The sequence below is a fragment of the Psammomys obesus genome, unplaced genomic scaffold, assembly GCF_907164565.1.
Source record: "Psammomys obesus unplaced genomic scaffold, mPsaObe1.curated_primary_1811, whole genome shotgun sequence".
Lineage (NCBI taxonomy): Eukaryota > Metazoa > Chordata > Mammalia > Rodentia > Muridae > Psammomys > Psammomys obesus.
This window is the reverse complement of record NW_026592548.1, coordinates 15,516,746-15,522,130: the sequence shown is the minus strand read 5'-3', so window position 1 is coordinate 15,522,130 and position 5,385 is coordinate 15,516,746. Positions and strand designations below refer to the sequence as shown.

The following is a 5,385-nucleotide window of genomic DNA, read 5'->3' as shown; positions in this document are numbered from 1 at the left end:
GTGACAGTAAACAAAAAATTAAAATCAAATAAAAGGAGGGAGCTAGGAAAGGGGGAGGGGGCAGTGATCAGGAAAGACTAAGAAAATGTGCAAATATTAGTTAAAAACAAGGAATGCTCTCAATTCACTAATGTTTCCCCTTTATGGACTGCCATGGTTTGGGGGATGTCAATGTGGGAAGGCCCCAGTGCTGCGGGGTGAGGAGGAGGAGAAGGGAGGAGTGGTACTTTACTCCACAAGGTAATGGGGTCATTGGAATTTTGCATAGAGCTACACTTCTCCCTTGAGGTCATGCTACCAATCAAGTCTGCAGTTCCTCGCAGCTGGCACCAAGACGATGAGAAGGCTGGCGTGTGGGGCGTACACCCCCTCAAGTTACCCTCTGGTATGGATCCCCTAATGTGAATTGCAAGACTTGGCTTGCAGCTCTTACAAGGAGGGAGGGAGATGAGGCAGGAAGCCTCGTGCTTTCTGAGACCCCCCCCCCAATGTTTGCAACTGCCGATTGCCAATGGTGACATCTTGAGGGTAGTGGACATCTATGGGAGAGGAGCCTGAGAAAGAAAATGTGAACCTGGGAAGGGAGAGGGAGGGCAGGGACTCAGAGCAAGGGCAGAGCTGAGATGCTGCTGGTGATGAGTGAACATCTGAAAACTAACAACTGTGTGGTTGTCTAACACCCTGATATTTCAACACTGCTGGGCCCTGAAGTCCTAGTTTTGAGTCCCCCCCCCCTTTTTTTCACCTCTAGTGTTGTGAGCAGAGGGAGAAATTGTTTTCCCCATGACACAAGCTACTGTCATATGGCTTTCCTATCAAACATGTTTCCCTTTGTTCCAATTAATTATCTGACCAAATATGATAGGAAGCTAGACTCACAAACATCAAAGCACCACAAACGCATGTGACATCTAGTGACAGTGGGATGAGAAATGCCAATATCAATACCACATATCAAATTACCGTTGTTTCACATTAGTATAAAAAGCGGCGGTAGCTGGTGATGATGATGATGGTGTGGGGAGGTGAGCGTTGTTCTGGAAAGAAATGAAGGAAGAGTAGAACAGGCAGCCAGGTGGTGGAGTTGAAGGGATGTGACCCTATGATCTGGCGGGAAGGTGACCAGAATGGCCGTCTGCTAATGCCTTTTGGCAAAAGAAACAGGAACCAAGTACAATGACTGGTGGATGCAGTGTCACCGTCCATGGCAACAGGTTGGATACAACTGATTTCTACAAGCTCCAGGCCACACACGTTCCAATTCTCCTAAAGAAAAATCCCCACACATGATGGAAATCGTCAAGAGCTGCTGAGATGGTTCAGTCTTCTTGCTGCTGGGCTCCTGGTCATGGGCATGCTCCTCTGCTTCTGGCTCTTGAGTTTGGCCCTCCTGTTACTCAGAAGCGTAGAGACCTTCCATTAATTGCTGCACACGGTCATCATTTTCCTGCCCGTGTTCTTGGCACAGCAGGTCAGTCTCTCTCAACTTCCCGAAGCAGCAATCCCTCTCCTTCTCCACCCCTTCTAGGGCAGTTTCAATGAATGTCCCTGTTCGTTGAACATATGACGTGTGTTTCTAAATCTTCGTCAGATCTGGATGCTGAGCCACTGGATGAAGCCCTTTTGGCAGAAGAGAGACGAGAAGGTCTGGATCTGGGCTTAGATGCTGGGCTTGGTTTAGCCATGCCTGCTGAGGGGGGGAGGAGGTTGCATGGTGAGACTTCTTGGGTGGGTTGAAGATCTGTTTGCCGGGGACAGAGAGAGGAATTGCACCTTGCCCTTGTTGTACTTCAACAAGATCATACTCCTTCCCTTCATAGTTAGTGTAGTCAAATTTCTTTTTAAAAATTTTTTTTATTAATTACACTTTATTTACTTTGTATCCCCCCTGTAGTTCCCTCTCTCCTCCCCTCCCAATTCCTCCCTTTCTTCTCCTTCACGAATGCCCCTCCCCAAGTCCACTGCTAGGGGGGGTCTTCTTTTCCTTCCTTCTGATTGTAGTCTGTTAGGTCTCATCAGGGGTGGCTGCATTGTCTTCCTCTGTGGCCTGATAAGGTTGCTCCCCCACTCAAGGGAGGTGATCAAAGAGCAGGCCAATCAGTTCATGTCAGAGATATTCCCTGTCCCCATCAGTATGGAGCCCACTAGGAGATTGGACTGCCATGGTCTATATCTGTGCAGGGGTTTTAGGATATCTCCATGCATGCTACTTGGTTGGAGTATGAGTCTCAGGGAGGACCCCTGTGCTCAGACTTTTTGGTTCCATTGCTCTCCTTGTGGGGCTTCTGTCCTCTCCAGATCTTACTATTTCCCACTTCTTTCATAAGATTCTCTGCATTCTGCCCAAAGGTTAGCCATAAGTCTCAGCATCTGGGCTGGAGAGATGGCTCAGAGCACTGTCTGCTCTTCCAAAGGTTCTGAGTTCAATCCCCAGCAACCACATGGTGGCTCACAACCATCTATAGTAAGATCTGGTGCCCTCTTCTGGCATGCAGGCATAACACTGTATAAATAATAAATAAATCTTGAAAAAAAAAGTCTCAGCATCTGCTTTGATAGTCTGCAGGGCAGAGCCTTTCAGAGGCCCTCTGTGGCAGGCTCCTAACTTGTTCCCTGTTTTCTCCTTCTTCTGATGTCCATCCTCTTTGCCTTTCTGGATGGGGATTGAGCATTTTAGCCAGAGGTCTCCCTCTTGAGTAGTTTCTTTAGGTGTATAGATTTTAGTAGGTTTATCCTATATTATACGTCTATATGAGTGAGTATATACCATGTGTGTCTTTCTGCTTCTGGGATAGCTCACTTAGGATGATCTTTTCTAGTTCCCACCATTTACCTGCAAATTTCATGATTTTCTTGTTTTTTTATTGCTGAGTAGTATTCCATTGTGTAGATGTACCATACTTTCTGTATCCATTCCTCAGTTGAGGGGCATCTTGTTTCCAGCTTCTGGCTATTACAAATAAAGCTGCTACAAACATGATTGAGCAAATATTCTTATTTTGTACTTGAGCCTCTTTTGGATATATGCCTAGAAATGGTATAGCTGGATCTTGAGGAAACGTTATTCCTAGTTGTCTGAGAAAGCACCAGATTGATTTCCAGAGTGGTTGTACAAGTTTACATTCCCACCAGCAGTGGAGGAGGGTTCCCCTTTCTCCACAACCTCTCTAGCATGTGCTGTCACTTGAGTTTTTGATCTTAGCCATTCTGTTGGGTGTAAGGTGAAATCTCAGGGTCATTTTGATTTGCATTTCCCTCATGACTAATGACGTTGAGCATTTCTTTAAGTGTTTCTCTGCCATTTGATATTCCTCTATCGAGAATTCTCTGTTTAGATCTGTTTCCCATTTTTTAATTGGATTACTTAATTTGTTGCTTTTTAACTTCTTGAGTTCTTTATATATACTGGATAAAGGAAAACTCCACCAAGTAGTCAAATTTCTTAAACCACTGAATGAAATCCGGGTTGTCTTAGCAACTCCCTTTCACCAGCGTCTCCACTGGAATTACCTTATCAACATTCATCTGTCTAAATGATGCTTTCGGAAGTGTAAAATTGTGAATATACTCATGCTCCAACTTTGCTTAGAATTTTACTGTCTTCAAACCAATACAGCCCAGCAAAAGCATGTCCATGAAGTGGCAAAAGGCCACTCCTGAACAGTGCTGTTCCAATTCTGTATAGTTTGGAGACATAGTATCATTAACCCATGCACTAATGTCACGCTCATAGCCTCCTGGGTTATGGAGGTGAAACACATGCTGACTACCATTCTCCAACTGTAGGAGCGCTCTCTGTGTACTGTGTGCTTCCAGAAGGGATGATGGTCCCGTTATCCTGGAGGATGTCCTTGTTGTTCTCACCATTTGGGGACAAGGTTTGGGCCTGCCCAGGCATTGGCGCTCTCCCGACAGAGGGGACACAAACAGAAGCTGGCTGGGGCGGAGGGCTGTGTCCAGCTTTTTCATTTCTCAGTGTGATAGTCGCAGTGAGTTTTCTTATAAATACCTTTATACACATTAAGAAATGTCCCTTCTACTATCTGTAAGCATTTATAATGAATGAATGTCATATGTTATCAAAAGTTCTTCTACATATTATAGAGATAAGAAGTTTTAAACTTTTATTCTATTGAGTGATGTATTGCATACGAATATATTTTAATTAAAATAGAATTACGTCACTTTCTCCTTTATTTTTGCTTCCTCTAGCCCCTACCATGTCCTCTCTCACCAAGTCCTTTCATGGCTTCTGCCACCCACTCTCAAACAAAGCCTCTTTTTCTTTGATTATTATTGTTTTATATATATGTACAGACTATACATATGTATAAAGCATACGAAGTTGTTGTTGTTTGATGTATATGGTTCAGAGATGACTCTTTTGCATTGAGTAACCAGCTAGGTGGCTCATTCCTTTGAGAGGTTCATTTTCCTTCTCTCATCAGTCATTAGCTGCCCTTAGTTCTTTGTCTAAGGGTGGAACCCTCTGCCTTCCTAGTTACCATGTGCATTAATATTGTCATTATTCAGATCTTTGTTTGTGCAGGCATTTCTAGGAAAGACATTCTCACAGCTGACATCCTGGTATTCTGGCTCCAACAATATTTCTGGCCCCCTACCCCCATTTCATGATCTTCCCTGAGCCATCGATGCAAGAGTTGCGTTTCAGCTGTATCCATTGGGGCTAGGGTCCCCACAATCCACTGATCTCTGAATTGTGTCCAATTGTGCTTTGCTGTTGTTATTGCCCCCATTTGCTTTAAGCATCTTTGATGACAGGGAGTAGCTATGCTTGTATGAAAAGTATAAGGATAAGAATAAGAATGTAGGAATTATACTGGTCTGGTCAAGTGACAGTAGATTCTCTTCTAAGATCACCAGCATATGAACCCTACGGTGACCTTATCATGGTAGCCATTGTGGCTCATAGGTCTCATGGGGTAACACTGTCAAGTACTCCCTGCCCCAGAAGTTTACATAGTACTTTCCGGAAGCTAGACCAGAAGGAGGCTTTTAGGTTAGATCCTTCTCAGACCATCCAAGTCCTGTGTCGTAAGTATGTGGTGTCTTAAGCAATAGGGACTTACTTTCAACATCTGAGATGTGACCAAGGGGAACAGCCATAGCCTACATTGTTCTGGGAATCACTTGAACCACCCTGCCCAACCACTTGAAAGGCAGTTTCTCGTGTCTTGGACTGTTGCATACGTTTCTGAATGTATACATTCTTACATGTCTGTAAACTTGTTGATGGCAACGAATTACTCATTTCACAGGCTTTCCAATTCTGTTTGCTAATGTTTTGTTAAGCATATTGGTCTCTGGGTCAAGAGTGAAATTGGAGGCTGGAGAGACTGCTCAGCAGTTAAGAGCACATGGTGC

General features: G+C 44.3%; 1 pseudogene; it reads right to left on the bottom strand.

Annotated features, from left to right (window-relative positions):
* Positions 1-1,195: 1,195 nt before the first annotated feature.
* LOC129682112 (microtubule-associated protein RP/EB family member 2-like) lies at positions 1,196-3,898 on the bottom strand (annotated as a pseudogene).
* Positions 3,899-5,385: the final 1,487 nt, after the last annotated feature.